The 18,302-nt window shown below is 35.5% G+C and overlaps 1 pseudogene; it reads right to left on the bottom strand.

The window, feature by feature from the left end:
* Nucleotides 1-1,668: 1,668 nt before the first annotated feature.
* LOC110213771 (serine/threonine-protein phosphatase 2A 55 kDa regulatory subunit B alpha isoform pseudogene) lies at nt 1,669-2,379 on the bottom strand (annotated as a pseudogene).
* Nucleotides 2,380-18,302: the final 15,923 nt, after the last annotated feature.

Consider the following 18,302-nt stretch of genomic DNA (forward strand, 5'->3'; position numbering starts at 1 on the left):
GTGGAAGGATCCAAAGACAGGTAATTGGGATGGTCCAGTAAAATTATTAACCTGGGGTCGAGGTTATGCTTGTGCTTTTCCAGAACATGCAGGAGAACCAGTCTGGGTTCCCGAGAGGAACATCCACCCTTGTCAGCATACCGACCAGAGGGATAGAGACGCTGAGCATCAAAGGAAGAACTGGTCAGAGAGACAAGCGGAGGAGGAAGGCAAGACCAAGAAGATGAAGAGCCAATAATAAGATGTTGACTGTCCTTTTTGCAATGATGACTGTCACAGATGGCTCCGGGACAGAGTCATGATTACATTAGACTTATATGCTTTACCCCACTTTGGGTTAAACCTGTAACTTGAAATGTGATTACCACTATACTTTTGTTTGTGTAACTCCCTATTTGCTTTCTAATACTACCAATGTAACTCCTGATCAAATATTGAATAAGCTTCAGGGCACTTGGCATTCCAAAAATACAACATGGATGGTATTGATCCTCAAGATATTGTTTATAAACTGTTGTACTATATCAAGCAACTTGACACTTTCCAGAATATTTCAAGTTTGCTGTTGCATTTCATACCCTGATAGTATTCTTGTCACTCTTGAGTTTTCTCTTGATGTGCATCCCACGTTCTCAAGCTAGAACAGAAGAAAGGGGGAGATGTAGAGGGCCGGCTTTGGGGAGTTGGAGGGCTTAGGCCAGCCCAGGTCTTACCTGCAGCTTGTACCAAGCCTGACAGCTGTGAAACTCAGGATGTCGGCTCACCACCCCCCTGTTCTGTCTCTTGAGAACAGGATGCAGAAAGGGAGGAAATGGATAGAGCACAGGACAGGATGCAGGAAAGAAAGTAACAGACAAGGTACAAGGAAGTAAGGAAATCACTTAATTAGGTTTGTGCTTTTCCTGGAAAATATTGTTACTATTGCTTGATCCAGTACTATATAAGCCTGAGCCCTCAGATCAATAAACGAAGTTTGTTCTCCACATCTTCCACCTGGCCTGTGATTCTTTCTTCACACTCTGCCAGCATCAGACCATGGCAGGGGACGCAGGCACTCCCAGCAGTTATCAATGCCATGTGATAGTACAATATTCCTATGATTGTAGAGCTTTCTATAGTGTTCCATTCTGTAAGTTATACAACAATTTTTGATCTTCATTGGGAGAGGGATTTCCCATACTGAGATTTCCCTGCTCAAATGAAATCTGGTGGGAAAATGAGGCAGGAGGAAATGTCTTTGACCTGTAGTGCAGTAAAACTGTGATTATCACATTGTTCCTGTTGGAAAATATTTCCCATTTTTCACCCTCTGATAAATCTCCACTCCCCACTCCTCCTAACAATTTTAACTCATCTTGCTTTTGGCAGTGTCTGGCCATTTCAGACCACAGATCCATAGAGCCTATAAAAATGACTGAATTGTTTGTAGGTTAAGAAAACTCAAGGCAAGACCTTTGAGTATTACCTTTTAAAATGTATTTTCATTGATTCTTACTATGGACAAAACACAATTTCAATGGCTAGAGTTTCAGTGTTCATTCACTACAGTGTCTGGGACTGACATTTTTGGTGGACCCTGGAGAAAACTGCATTACACAAGGGAAGAGGGGACCTGAGTCATGTGGAAGACCAAGATGATCTACTGCTTTCTGTATGTAGGAGTTTTTCTTAGGTTGATAAGTGTGACAAAATGGGAGTCCCCACTAAGCCCAAAGAGTCAGACCTGATTGAACAACAATTTGGAGGGAACTTTTTTGCCAATATAATTTCTGTCAGCTGGTCCAGAATGTCAGGCTCGATGTGTATAATACAAAAATTTCTATCCACAATTTAAAAGTGCTAAATATTAAACAAATGATCTGCAGATAAATATATTGCATAATCACTATTGATAGAGCTAGAGTTAATGTGATATGTACAAGCACCAGCAAATATTCTCTGCAGATTCATGTCAATGATCAGATCCATGGGTTTGAATACTGACATCTATAATGAAATGACTGGTGTGGGATTTCTATACCAACCAGATTCTTTCTTCAGGTCTCTGGTCTTTTGTCTATTTCACCAATTTTCCATAACTTTATTTCTTAATCAGTGATTGACAATAAAATTGAGTATTATTTTTCAGAGGCAAACTCCTTATCTTGTTCATCTTTTCTTTAGTTCTTAAGTCTTTTAACTCAGGTTCATGATTCTGGAATGTGCTGTAAGTATTACATTCTCTTTTATACAATTGTGTTTTCTTTTGCTCCCATTGAAAGATATTGATGCTACCTCCATATCCATTGCTAGAAATTCTCTAGAATGGCTACATTCTACTATAGAAATTTTATCTACTTCTGCTACATCATCAACCACTCCTCCCTTCGCTTGAGAAAAACACCATCAGGGGCAGCTAGGTGGTGCAGTGGATAGAGCACTGGCCCTGAAGTCAGGAGGACCTGAGTTCAAATCCAGCCTCAGACCAAACCCTTGACAGTTACTAGCTGTGTGACCGTGGGCAAGTCACTTAACCCCAATTGTCTAAAAGCAAAAAACAAAACAAAACAAAACAAAACACCATCAAATATAATTTTCTCTCAAGAGTTTTAAGGTCCTCTGGTATTCTTATCCAGAAAACAAACTTTGTTTCTTAGCTCTAGAGAGGAAAATTCAGTTTTAGCTAACAGAATCAAAGAATTAGAAATGTAAAAATGACCTCATTCCTACTTCAACACCATTTTTTTTGGGAGGGAAGGCAAAGTCAAATTCAAATTTAGCCCAGTGTAGGCTCATGAGGATTAAAAATAATGCCGTACCCCCACGAATTCTTTTAGAAATAGCTACATGTTCTAACAGTGAAAATTCTGGGGGTGGGGTAATTAAGTCATCTTCACCACCTAAGTGCAAAAAATTAATGGCTTCATCTTATTGTCACATCTGCATGATGTATGTGTGTCATGAATTTCCATCATGTCAAACCTTTTCACAACTTATGGGTTACCTAACTCTTTCTCTGGGTCAGCTTATGACTACAACATACCCTCCTACTGACAGATCTAGGTATCCAGAGAAGCACTATCACTATATAGCTACACTCAAACTTCTCAGAGTCCAAGGGATAATCTTGTTGTGGAGGGGGTGTACTCCATTTTACTAATTTACTTCTTTATCTTCTCCACAGCTATGCTTTTATTAATACAAACCAACCACGCATATTGATGCCATTTTAGATCTTAAACATAACTATCTATATAGAAATAAGGTAAAAGAAATAATAACAACAATAATAATATCTACACTTTCTTGCCTATATAAATCTCTATATAAATTGGTGAAGCAATTGAACTCTAAGTTATCCTCTTTTCTCAAATCTCTTGCCCTTTTGTTCTGTCACCAACAACGATTTGTCAGACTTCAACCTTGGACTAATTCCTCAATGAACTTCTTCATAAGTGTATTTGTAAATTGAGAAAATCATGAAAAAGTGATAACTAGATACTGAACCATGTTTTCTCCAATAATGGAGTAAAAGCCAGAGTGATGCCCAAGCTTGCTGTTGGGGTGGAGAACTGAGATATGGTTGCCATATCTGAAATGCATTTGTTTGCTATTCACTTGTTTTACTCCCTTTTTTTAATTTTGATTCATCAACAATCACTTCCATATGCTTTTGAGTTGAAACTTTTTCCTCCCCCTTCCTCCCCCCCACCCTCCCCAAGACAGGGATATAGGCTTTACATTTACATACCCATTAAACATATTTTCACATTAGTGAAGTTATAAGTAAAAATTAAAATCAATAGGAGGAACCATCAGAAAGATGAAACAAAACTCAACAAAAAGTAAAAATAAGTGATAGCGATTCAACTTCCATAGTTCTTTCTTTGGATGTGGACCTCGTAATGCTGAGAAGTGTTCAGTTTGACAATTTTAGTCATTGCATAATGTGGCTGTTATTGTGTACAAAGTCCTCTTGGTTCTGCTCACTTCACTCAGCAGTTTTACTCCCTTTTAATTAGGCCAAAACAAGTATATTAATATAATGATGTTCATTGCATTTTGCTATTGATTGAGATTATTGAAGGGAAGCAGGGCAGAGAAAGTCAGATGGGGGCAGTAAAAGCTAAACTATGATGAGGTAATCTACACATACAAACTACAAACCAGTGACAAAAAAAAAATGCTGTCTATAAAGAGGCAGAGCTAAGAGCAAAGGCTCACCAGGTCTTTGACAGCTAGAAAGTGGTTATTCCCTGGAGTGGTGTGTACGAAAAGTATATTTGATTAACAATATCTGATCCTTCCCATTGAATAGGGTCATCAAGTACCCTATGTTTCTTCAATACACACAGAAGAATATTTAAAAAAAACCATAGAACTGAGAAAAAAGAGAAGAAGCAAGATCACTAAACACCCAGACTGAAGTATTCATTTACCTAGGACAGACTCCCATGACATGATGGAGAACCTCACAGGTCATGTCAGATCTGATGTAAACACTGCCCACTTTTGGTGATTTATTCGTACACAAAAAATACTTCCAGAATGAATTTATAAATAATTGCTAAGTACTATGAATTTCTGAGCAAGAACCTGAATACCTATGTAGGAAGGCTGAATTATTTTTTTCTGATTCTCTTCCTCCTCCAAGCAGTGATAGTATAAGCTAAGGGCTTTCTTATCACTGGCAGGAGTTTCCCTATCTTGTGCCCCAAATGTACTCCTATTCTCCTGTCTCATGGCTCTGCTAGGAGCAAAAACTAGAATCTATGTCAGAGAACAAAGGGTAGGCTACTGGCTAGGAAACTACCCCAAGGAGAGATCCTTTCACTTGTGTAGCCACCAGTTTCATTAGCTGCCACCACTTAGTTTTTAGATAAAGGCCAAAAACTGCCTCTAGCCACTGAATGTCCCAGTTCAGCTTACTTTTAGTCTTAGGCAGAATAGTAAATATCAACCAGGAAATGCTAGGTATAAAGCTTTCTCTTCAATCCTGTGTTTGAACTTCAAAGTTTCCTTACAGCTCTGTCACTGTTTTCATCAAGAATACTTGGAAGTCTTTTATTTCATTAAGAGATCCATTTCTGTGCCCCCCTTCCCATATAATCCTCAGTTTTGCTGAGTGAGTTCTTCTTGGCTGTACCCTTATGCATATATCATATTATATAACATATTCCAAAGTTCTCCACCCCTTTGTATTGGTGGCTGCTAAATCATATATGATCCTGACTATACTTCTTTATTTGAATTCTTTCTTTTTGGAAGTTAGTATTTATTCTTTGATCTGGAAACTCTAGATTTTGGTTATGATGTTGCTGAGAGTTTAAATTCTAGCATTGCTTTCCGGAAGTGGCCAGTGTATTCCTCCTATTTCTACTTTATCCTCAGGGTCTAAGAGAGTGGCAAGGTTTTTTTTTTTAATATTTCTTGAAATATTATGCTTAGACTCTTTTCTTTTTCTTGATGATATTCAGATAGTACAATGATTCCTAAAATTTCTTTCTTCAATATGTTTTCCATCTCAGTCATTTTTGCCATGATATACCTTATATTTTCTTCCAGTCCTTTAACTTTAATATTTCTTGTTTCCTCGTGGAATCATTGGTTTCTGTTTGGTTCATTTTAATTTTCAGGGAGTTTGATGCTTGGGCAAGATTTTATATCTCTTGTGTCAAGCTGTTAATTTCCTGTCCAATTCTTTCTTCCACATTTTTCATTATTTTTTCCCTTAAACAGTCTCATTTCACTTGTAAAACATTTAAAAACTTTTTTAAAAACTGTTGCTTCATCTCTTCAAGGGATTCTACTTGCGTTTGTGTCCAACCTGTGCTTTTCTCTGAATTATTGCTGGTAGATGTTTTAGAGTCATTTTCTTATGCTGTGCTTCTATATTGAGCATCCCTGACACCATAAGAGATCATTATGGTGAAGTTCTTTTCATGTTTGCCCATTATTCCAGCCTACTTCCTACTTTATATTTGTATGAGGGCTGGGTGGTGCCACACTTCTGGAGGGAAAGTTCAAAGTGGTCCTGTTGTTGCTTTCTTGAGGGTATTGAGTATTGTGATATTCCAGTCTCAGAGACAGAGTAGGGACCTGCAAGCTTTCAGGATTCCATAATTATCTGATCCAGGGCAAAGTCTGACTGCTTCAACAGTGACCTCCTTCTCCTCTGCTTCTCAGTTTTGACAATTCCTGCAGAATCTGTGTGCCCCTAACAGCCAGTTGGAAAATTCTGTTGGTTCAGAGTGGCAGAATTGTAGGCTCCTCTTTGGTCTGAGATTCCTGACTTGGTTATTTCTCTGCAAGCTGAGATGGAAGCTGGAAGTGAGGCCTTGTTCTCTACTTGGGGTCTGAGCCTCACTATTATTGCTCCTGCCTTCTGAAGTCCTCTTTTCCCCTTATATATAGCTTATCCCAAAACATCAATTTCCTGGAAAGATCCTTTTCTCAGTCTGCCTTGGATCTGTGACCCTGATCTGTTTAGTGAGCAACAATCCTGCCAGTTTGCCCCTATCCCCATCACCATGACTCATATGGATCTCAGAATTACTTGCTCTGGAACATAGCCTTCTCCATAAACTGCATTCTTTTGGGTGGACCCCAAACCCAGTGTACCCAGACTACCCTATCTATCTCTTTTTGCTAATCTGGACTAGAAAATTACTCACTATGACTTTAATTGCTTTTCTCATCAGGATTCAGTCTGGTGCATTTTTTAGACCTTGAATTTTTAATTTATGGCAACACACTGCTTCTTACTATTCTGCTCTCTTTGTTTTCAATACTGGTAGCTGGTTTTATACCTCAGTTCTCATTTGTCCCTCTTGCAGAGGTGAAGTCCTTAGGCTCTAGGAAGTGTTATGGTCTATCCAGCACTGCTAAGCCATTTGTACCTCTCTGAGTTACCAAGAAGAGGTAGCTCTGGATGGATCACTGCTGAGGAGAGACTGAAATTCTGAGAAGCCATAACAAATACATAGACAGAGATAAAGATGTACAGAAAGGTACCTTATAGTTTCTTGGAGTTCTGGGCAGACAGTGAGTGGGTAATCTTTATACTTTTTTTTCCCTACAGAATTTACCTTGCTGGGAGTTGTATCTACTCTCAATGTTTCATTATTATTTGGCATAACTCCTTTTGTTTTTAGGTGGTTTCAGGATGATTGCAAGGGTAAGATACAATTTCTTCTTCAGTTAGTTTGCCAGAAGAGATCCATCTCAATTATTTTTCTATAAGGCAATAACTATTTCTATCACTGACAAACAGAAATGACAATAATATGAAATCACTTTTAGTCCCCAAAGTAATTTTAAAAAAATTTATTCCACAGATGGTTGGGCCATGAGAAATAGGTACAAAGAATGGATTAAAAAAACACCTAGCTTTATAAAATCAAATTTCTAAGGAAAGACATATCATTTTTAAGGGCCTCATCAAATAATTTAAACCAGAAATGCGGTAAAGGTTCATTGATTGCATAAGCTCCTGAATTCTCTTCTAATTAAAAAACAAGCAAATACTAGATTTTGTCCAATGCTAAAACCATGAACGTAACAATGTAAAATTTTCAGTACATAGAGGTAGCAAGGGAAGAAAGTAAAGAGTAAGAATGCCTCTTACATAAGGTATAAATAGATCAATATAGATGGACACAATGGATATTTGGTGATTTCCTTCCCTCTGTGACAGATACTGGTATATTCCATAATCAGTTAATTATATTGAATCTAGAGAAATGGGAGCAATATCACATGGATTAAGAAAAACATTCCATCATTCTTTTGAAGAGCATATTGTCTAGGGAAAGGGTTTAGGAAGATTTCTTTTTCCAGTTGTATGTTAACCCTCTTAAAATCATAGCAGATACAGTCATTTTTTTGAAATGCCCTTTATATCCGTCAAACCAAATAAGATTATAGATTTGTCAGCTCTCCAAAGTGTGATGTCATATAGTCATTATCTGTCTCTTCTGACAGGACATGGTGCACGATTGGCAAGAGATATGTGTGGTTTGTTAAAGGAGAGGTTCAGAAAAAAAATACTTCTACATTCTATGAGAAATAACTGGGAATACAAATATCAGCTTATAAAAATGTGAGATTAATATAACATCTCAATAATTCATTATGAGTTTAATTTTAATCAAAGAATAAACCAAAATATATTCTCTGCATGTGATATACAAATGGAGAATCAGCATAATGTCAGGGATAGAAAATAAGAGTTAGAATCAGGAAGACCTATGTTCATGACCTACTCTGTAATTACTAACTGTGTGATTATGGGCAAAATCATTTATTCTTTTTGAGCTTTATTCTTTTTGAACCTTAGACATCTGAGACTCTAACGTATAGACCAATTAATCAGTCTTCAAGCATTAAGCACCCACTATGTGACAAATACCTTGTTAAACACTGTTAATACAAAAAAAGGCAAAAAAAAGCCCTCATTCTCAAGGAGCTCACAGCATAGGGGTTGTTGTTTGTATTGATGAAAAAAAGTATCTATATTGATGAAATTGAAATTATATTCTCTTGATGTATTCCATAGTGATACACTGATGAAATTGAAATTATAGTCCCTTGATGTATTCCATAATGAGAGGTATTCATCAATCATACTTATGAATTGTCTGCATGTCTCATTTTGGGTGAAAACTCACCAGTTTCTGATCCATAATTTTATTTTTTATTTATTAATTTTATTTTATTCTATTTAGTATCATATCACAGTGAAATAACAATTGCCATGATTGTCATCACATTCATATCAGACAATTTCATTTACATAATTATTAGCATCTAAATAACAAATTCAAGGGTCAAATCACTGAAATAGTAAGATTTAACCACTATACAGTTTCATGTGAAATATTGACCACTTTTCTATTTAAATCTTTATGAAATTATGTTGATTGATGCTTCCTAGATACCAAATTATAAAACTGAGCATTTTTCAATAATTAAAGATTATTCAACTGTATTAATTATATATTTTAGTGCCTATTTTGAGCATTTATATGATGTGATATGGAAATACTATAAAAGCATCATCAAAAAACAGTTAAAAAGGAGTAACTAAGTATATAGGCCATGAACCAAGGAATAAAAGTTCAGAATAGGTGCCAAAGAGAAGTAAAGGAATAAGGTACAGAAATCCCAAGAATAATACTTAGAAAAAAGAAAAACACCTTCCTTTCCAAATCCTTAACAAACAAAAGCATCAGAAGAAACACTGTTAAATCCCATGAGAAAGAAGTAGGATTTAAAGTAACTCTTTAAAACATGTACATAGAGGAGAGTAAAGAGTATTCCTAGATGAGGATAGCAGCAGGAATTTCAAATTATTTGTAATTTCATCCATAAAGATGTCAAATCCTACATGCCTTTTTCACCTCCTTGACCCTCAGTTCCATGATTTGGTGGGGTCAAATGAAGAAAGTATTACCTAATGTCTAACTTTCTTGTGAAATGCCTCTCAAAACCTATTGAGATGGGCCATGGAATGAATCTGTATCTGATCCTCTAATTGCAACCTTTTTAACTTAATCAAATCTTCCAGACCTTGTACTTCACCAAGGTAGGCTTTAAGAATTCAAGGGCACCTCTGTAACTTTAGTGGGGCTTTCAGGGAGGAAGAGGAAAAATGATATAATCATTTAAAAAGAATAACATGAATATCTCCTTATTTTCTACAAAAAACAGAGCATTTAAAAAATACATAGGTTTTGTACTTTTTTTTCTTTAGTGGCAGGAGCCAGAGAGAAAAAACATTTGAGAATTGAAAAATTAAAAATGTAACTCTGTAAGTACATTAAAATGTATTGTTTCTTTTGTGTGTCTGAGACTGCATTTTTCTTTACCTTGTCAAATGTTTTTGTATAGTTAACAAATAGTAAACATATGAAAATTTTCTGTTCTCTATACACTTTAGTCACTTATATGACGATGTTATGTATTTTGAAAATCTTCTCCCATTATATTTTCATCAAGAATGACTGATATATTGTTGTATCTTGGTGTGTGTGTGCATGTGCCATTGTTTCCCATGAAGATTCTGTAACGATTAGAATGTAGGCAGGAGGATTGGTACTTAATGTCCTCTTAATTGTCTTCAATAGTTATACTCTCTTATTTTCTCAAATATTCTATGTTTTTTACCTCTTTCAGATACCTGGAGAACAAATCTTTCAATGCTTTCAAAATTATCTCTTCTAGTATGTATTTCTTCTATGCTTATTTGGTCTAGTTTAATATTTTATCTTGTCTTTTTCTTACTCGCGCTCACACTATTTTATATCTTTCTTTGGGGCTTGAAGTGTTAGATACCAAGTTGTTGGTTCTATTGCCAGTTTTGAAGGAAATATGTTGTTATGGACAAGCATTTTACTGCTTGTTGCCCTCCTGTGCTTTAAATAATTTTGAGATGATGAAACTTAATTGTTTCTCATGCCACCATTTCTTCCTTTCATAGATCCTTATTGCTTTCTGAGACAATATTGTGCACAACTTTCAACTATACTTTTCGACAAGATTTTGCAAATAGTTTTATGTTATAACCCCATGTTGCTCTTGATTTCCATTTTTCTCCTCTTAACAAAGTGATCAGTGTCATACAGCTGTGTAATCAGAGAGTCAGGACTTGAACTCAGGTCTCCTGATTCTTAGTCTTGTGTTCTTTCCACTGTACTTCATCTGTCTCTCTAGTCTTATTTGTCATAAATTTCCTTATTTTTTATTTGCATTTTAATTAAATTAAAATTATTTATCAAGCTTCTTGAATGTGTGAGGGACTGATCATAAATACAAAATGAAACAAAAAAAGAACAGTTCCTGCCCTTAAGGAATTAATATTCAAGGAATTTATATTTAAGCATTTACTTAATTATATTTGATTATAACAACTTATTCTCTATACTCCATTCAAATTGCAGGCAAACTGGGCTCCTTAGTGTTCTCCCTTTCACTGGCCTCTCTGTCATTGTTTTACTTTTGAACATGTATGAAAGACATTTCTCTTTCATTTTTGCTTTAGAATTCTTCCCAACTTTGAATGTCTATTCCGCTTCTACTTCCATATGAAACATCTTAAACTGAACATGTCCAAAATAATAGTAATTAGCTTTCCCTTTAAACTTTGCCCCTTCCTAGCTTCCCCATTACTACAGAGGGCACTATCATGCAATACATCCTCCCAGTCCCTCACAGTCAAACCTAGGAGTTATCCTCATTCTTACTATCTCCATACTCCCTTTCCCCCAACCCTCACAATTCCATTCTGTTGGTAAGGCCTGTTAATTTATACCTCTACAACATTTATTGATATACACACATCTATTCCCTCTGAAGCTGCCACCATTGTAGTGCAGGCCCTCATTGCTTCATGCATAGACTATTTGCAATAGTCTTCTGGTATATCTGCTTGCTTAAGTTTCTCTCCACTCCAATCCATCTTTCCATTCAGCCACCAAATACTCTGTTTGACGTTCAAAGCCCTTTATAACCTAGTCCCCTTGTATGTTTCCAATCTTCTTAACATCTTACTCCCTGACATGTACTCTTCAATCCACTGACACTGGCCTCTTGACTGTTCCAAGAACAAGAAACTCCATCCTTTGGCTCCAAGAATTTTGTCTGTCCTTTGCGACCGGAATGCAATCCCTCCTCACTTCTACCTACTAACTTCCCTGACTTCCTTTATATCCCAACTAAAATCCCATCTTTTACAGAAAGCTTTTCCTAATGCCTTTTAAATCCAGTGCCTTCCCTTGTTAATTATTTCCTATTCATCCTGTACATAGCTTGCTTTTAGTATATTTGTTTGCATGTTGTTTTCTCCCACATTTTATAAGTTCCTTGTGGGCAGGGATTGTCTTTTGCCTCTTTTTGTAGCCTAAATGCTTAACACAGTGCCTGTGCTTAATAAATGTTTATTGCTTGACTGAAACTTTCTCTTATCTTTGTTGTTTGAAGTAATCTTTTCTTCCTCAATCATCTCAAAGCACTTAATATCTCTTTTAATCAATTCTAATTTGTATTACAGTTTTGTGTGTTCCTGTCTTATTCTGGTACTAGTGATTAAATTCCTTAAAGGAAGAATTTGTGTAATTCATATTTGTATTCTCAGTGAACGTACCCATGATTGCACTGTCATTTTTAAATAATCTTGAGATTAAGTGGTGACAGTAGAAGGACAACTATAGTAGATTAATTTATGATTTGGTACATAAAGCCTAGTATATTGTCTAGTATACATAGAGATTTAGTGAGTATCAGAAGTGGGACTTGAACTCGGGTCTTCTTGACTACAAAATGAGTACTATTCAGTAACCCATAATGATTTTTAAGATATACATGGTAGGTGCATAATAATGTTTGTTTAAATATGAAACTTCTAAATGTATATATGTTTTCAGTTGTACACACACAGGTTAACTACTTTACTGGCAGAAATACTTATCCTGAATCAGATGAACTGATTTCCCTCTTTTAAAAAACTGAGCTATCTGAGGAGGGGAGAAATACCAGTCCCTTTTTCTACTGCTTTCAAGCCTAAGTGACAACCTAGGGGAGTAGAGATAATAATAAGGTAAAAAATGAAAATGAGATGAATGGATGGAGAAATTAACAACTTTCAAAAGGATGAAAACAGTAATTCCCTCAAAGACAATATAGTGGGAGCATAGAACACAAACAACTGAGTAATCTTCATTTGTTTCTCTATTTAATGTCCCTCAGGTCTTTTGAGAATGAGGATGGTTTTAAATAGCTTTCTGACAGGGACTGAGCAATTATCTCCTATTTTTCTCTTTTTCTGTAGAGTACACCAAAAAGCTGTAGTCCCATTACATGCATAAAAGCAATATGGGAGCTTTTCCCTCAAGACTGGCTGTACTGAAAGGTGACCACATATGTAATGTCATTAAAAGGACACCAAAAGGACATATACTAGATGATGTATTTCCTAATGCCTAGCCTGAAATTCCTGCCATTAGAGTTGTTAATGGGCAAGGTAACAGCTATAAAAAGTATTATCTCTCTAAAGCTGTTAAAATGCATATACCATCTAGGAATGAGGGTTTAACCTTCTTTCATGGCCATATTTACAACTAGTATACTATATCAGACTAAATGACAATTTAGACTTCTAGGAGAGGAGATATAAAATACTAATTTTCAATGTTGGTGGGAAAAGATTGATTGAGGATGCTGGGCCAGAGAGGTAGGCTTAGAATGTTGGGCTAGTCTGAGATGGCACACAAAGTACTTGAAAAAGGGAAGGAGAGCACCAAAAGGAGATAAAATGTGTCAGAAAAAAAAAATATACTTCACCTTTTTTTTTTTGCCTAGGTTCAACTCTATGCAGCCTTCATCTGGTTTAAACCAAATCAAACCAAACAAAACAAAGCAACAACATCAAACAATCTTGCCAGATGTTCAATATTTAATGTTTTCTTTCCCTGCAAAATCCTCACAGGTTTTGTGAGTGTTTAGGGATAAACAACTGTTGCTTGTCAGGGTAAATAAAGGTTTCACTAGTAATACAATTCTTGTGGGTTGATATAGTGAAATCCAATTTGTCCAGTAAAATAGAACCTAGTTGTATTTGTCTGCCTGCATTTTATAGAAGCACAAAATCATAGAAATCAAGAGAAAGGATGGTCTTCAATGGCCGTCTAATCCAACCTGTACACAAATGGAATCTTTAAAAGTGAAACAGAGGAATTTAGATTTTACTCTAGAAGCAATAGTAAGTCACAGAAGTTGCTTGAGTAGTGGAGTCACCATCAGATCTATACTTGAAAATTTTTTTGGCAATAATGTTTACAACGGACCAGAGTGATGGGAGACTTCAGACAGGGAGACCAATTAGTAGGCTGTTGCAGTTCAGGACTGAACTAAGTTGGTAGCTGTATGAGTGGAGAGAACGGTTATATATGAGAGATATTGTGAAGATATAAATGGCAACATTGAGCAACTGGTTAGCCATGTGATATGAGGGAGACTGAGTGTCCAGGATTATGATCCTATGAAGCTGGCAGAATGGTGGTGACTTCTACAGAAAAAAGAAATTTGGAAGAACAAAAGGATTAATCATCTAGTTTTTTTATGACAAGGAATTGGTAAAAAAAAAAGATATTTTGAAGTAAATACTACAATTTGCATCATGTACTATAGTGGTATTTCTGAGGTCTATCAATGATTCTATTATACCCAGTCCTGAGGGTAGAACTAAAATCCATTTCTTATTTCCCTCTTGTGTGATTTTATTAAGCTTATTAATCTTTGTGAACCTGTTTCCTTATATGTAAAAGTAGAATAACATCTTTCTAGTCTACTTCAAAAGGGTTATGAGGATAAAATGAGTTTATGTTATATGAAAGAACTTGGAAAATTGTAAAACATCATGCAAATGTAAGACATTCTTACCATTTTAATAAGAATAATAGAAACTTGGACACTCATGGAACTGTAGTCACAATGTTTTGGCAAGATTCATTTATTGATGAGAAACTATAATTTTTTGATTGATAGTAATTTTAAGAGACATTGAAAAATAAAAAATTTTCATGACTCCACGTTACAAAAACCACAATGTAACTTAAATAAGACTGAAACTTCAAAGTTATGTGAAATAATTTTAATTTCAAATCTTTTTCTGACCATTCATCAGTCTCCTGGTTCTTTATTTTTCTGTTATTCACTGACACTTTAAGGGCAAATTTACCCTCCATTGCTCCAGCTCTTCCTTTTCCCCACCTGTATTTGTTTAACAGTGGTGACAACAACAAATGTGGATATTTTTAGATCTGATTTTGTGGGCACAATTCTGTTGGGTATTTGTTTCTAACTCCATCTCCAATAAAATTAAATTGATATCATTGACACACAGTAGTTTTTGATGAATGTGTTTATTAAGACATTGAGGGATTATTGTGGGTGTCTTAGGGGGTATAAGAAAAACTGATGAAATTAAATGTAGCCAACATTTATAGACTATATAGCTCTTTGTTTTATAGGATGGATATAAGGAGAAATATCCTCACAATATTTTAACTTCTTTGGGGAAATTGCAAGAAATGTATTTTTCAGTGTTCAAAATTTGTGAAACATCTGGCAACTGAACTTAGCAAAATGGAAACAGACCTTTGAATCTTTCATTCAAAACATTTTAATGTGCCTAAGCTCTTAGGCATAGTTGGGATATAGTTCTTACTTTGTTCTTCCTTGGAGGAAACACCTTTATATTAACTCTATCACCAAATAAGCATACTTTAAATGCTTCATTTAGGCATTTTAGTTTTTATATCATAATCACTTTCCAATCCACATGCATATTTTTAATTAAAAATAGTTAAGCAAAACTGTCCAATACAGCAACTATGAAGAACAGAATAAACAATATTCTGTACATTTATGTGTATATATTTCACAATTCTAATGAAAGGTTTATGAACTCAAATAATATAACAATGAAGCATATGTATGTAACATATAATAAATAATAACAATAAAGCACATATAATGGGAGAATGAGATTTGTTTGTACAGAATTTTGAGAATATTCATCTGCTTTTATTAATTGCTAGCAAAATACATCTTTAAGCAAGAAAATTTTATAGATTTAACTTTCCTCTCACTTTGGATCAGACAACTTTAACAGAAAGACAAAATGCCTCTACTTACAGGCATTTGTTATTTTTTTCTGGGAGTGGCAGGAGGGAGGATCATGGACTTTCTCTTGCATTGCTTGATAGGAGTGCAAAATGAAATAAAAGAACAAAATTTAACCCAGAATAAAATTAAACACATAGACGTATATGTTCTCAGGGTTAGAGCTAGCCTAGTGTAGAGTTTAGAAAGTGGACCACAGAGTCAGGAATAATAAGACCTCACTTACGCAGCATTTTTAGGTTTGTAAATATCTATACCCATAAAAATCTCCTTTGATCTTAAGAACAACCTTGCACTTAGTTTCCATTATATGGTGGGGAGGATTACAGGCAGCACCATTACTGATTTATAAAAATTTAGGGTAGTGCAGGTAAACATTTTAACAAATATTCCTTTTTTCTAAATTGAATACACGACTCTCTAGACCTTTAAATGAAGAAAACTCTTCCTCAAATGACTTCCTGTTGGGGAAGGACAACAATGAACTATTCTCTTAGATGATAATTTACAGGGGAGAAAGACAATTAATAAGGTCCTGGAATAATGTTCTTGCAGAGCAAAATTGACAATCATTCTCTCAAGTAATTGCCTTAAGTAATTAAATCCACAGAATATCAAGTAGAGAAAAGGAAAAGCCGTAGCATCAATCAACCAACACACATTTATTAAGCACTTACTGTATGTCAGGTACTGTGCTAAGTGCTGGAGATACAACAAAGCACTTACATACTAATAGGTCGGGGAAACATCCTATTAAAAACAGGCAAATGTAGGGTACATATAGGATAGAAGAAAGGTAATCTTAGAGGAAAAGACTCAAGTGACTGGGGGTAGGAGAAGAATTGGAAGACCTTCTTCAAGAAGCGGCATTTAGTCTTTAAAGAAGCTCTGAATGTCTAGAAGACAAGGTGAAGAGAAAGAGTATTCCAGGTGTAAGGGGCAGTTGGTGCAAAAGGAAGAGAGAGTAGAGTTGGAGTGAGGTGTGTGAGGGACAAGACCAAAGAGCATGTGGAGTACAGTGAAGTATGAAATGAAGATACTAAGTTGTGAATTAACCTAAAATGTCAAACAGAGGATTTTGTTTCATCCTGGAAGGAACAAGGAGTCACTGGAATTTATTGAATAGGAAGGGGAGGAGAGTAACATACATAGACCTTTGCTTTGGAAAGTCATTTGGTTGCTGAATAAAGGATGTATTGTAGTGGCAAGAAACTTGAATTCAGGCAAGAGGTAATAAGTGTGAACTAGGGAGGTGTCTGTGTGAATGGAGAGGAGTGTATGTATGTGAGGAAAGTTGTGAAGGTAGAAGCAATAAGATTTGGCAACAGACTGGGTATGTTGGGATGAGTGAGAGTGAGGAGTTGAGAACTCGGAGAACATGAATCTGAGGGCTAGAAGAGTGGACATGTCTTCCAGAGCAATTGGGATTTTCAGAATAGTGGGGAGTTATGAGGGAAAAGATTAGTTCTGTTTGAGTTTGGGATGTCTATGATATATTCAGTTGGGAACATCCTGTAAGGCAGATGTGAGATTGGAATTCAGATGAGAGACTGGGGTTCTATACGTACATAAATATATACATACAAATATACATGTACATACATGTGTATGTGTGTGTGTGTGTGTGTATGTATATATATATATGTATATAATGTCTTATTAGACATTGCAACTGAATCCATTGAAGTGGATGAAACCACCAATGAAGAGAGCATAGAAAGAAAAGAAAAGGCCCATAACAGAGCAATGGAGGAAGGTGCTTGAATATTAAGAATGAAAGATAAGGATCTAGCAAAGAAGACTGAGAAAGGCACATCAGAAAGGTATGAAGAGAATGTAGAGAGAGATAATGTTACAAAAATCAAACTGGTAGAGAAAATCCCATAGAAGGTGATTATCTGTGTCAAATGCTTCAGAGAAGTCAAGAGGATGAAGACTGAGAAAAAGTCATTAAATTAGGAAATTAAGAGATCATTAATAATTTTGGTGTGGGTGGTTTCAGTTAAGTTGATGGGGCTAGATGACAGATTTTATAAGTTTTAAAAGAGAGTGAGCATGAAAGGGAGTAATTCCCAAAGTTAAGTCCAACTGGGTCTAAAATTCAAGGAAAGAGAGAGAATTATTTTCAAAATAAGTCTAATACCTTGCAGATGGAATAAAAACAAATTAACTGAGATCGATTTTCCTTACTTATTACCTAACTTTGTGACTGAATCTGAGCCTCATGTACTATGCAGGTTTTGAGAATTTAAAATTACATAGGGGAAAAAAGGAGACAGGGATTATTAGTGCTTCATACATTGGGTTTTCTTGCATCTATGAGAAGGACCAATAGACACACATGTGAGGTTAAATAAAGTCCACCAGCGCAGTTTTTTTCTTCTCCCATATCTATAACTTACAACCTAGATGACTTTAAGCAAAGTATTTTACCTAACGAGGAGACTAAACCAGGTGATTTCTAAGCTGAACCTAACTGGGAATTTTGATTATTATTCACAAAATATTCCCAGGTCAAGCAGTTCTAAACATACCTTCAAATCACTTTTTCTCAAAAAAAAATACAGATTTAGTTGGGATTGGGAGACAGACAAGATACAGAAGTGCTTAAATGGAAAAAGAAATTGGAATATATTGAAGTT

The sequence above is a fragment of the Phascolarctos cinereus genome, unplaced genomic scaffold (assembly GCF_003287225.1).
Source record: "Phascolarctos cinereus isolate Bilbo 61053 unplaced genomic scaffold, phaCin_HiC Scaffold_1;HRSCAF=81, whole genome shotgun sequence".
Classification (NCBI taxonomy): domain Eukaryota; kingdom Metazoa; phylum Chordata; class Mammalia; order Diprotodontia; family Phascolarctidae; genus Phascolarctos; species Phascolarctos cinereus.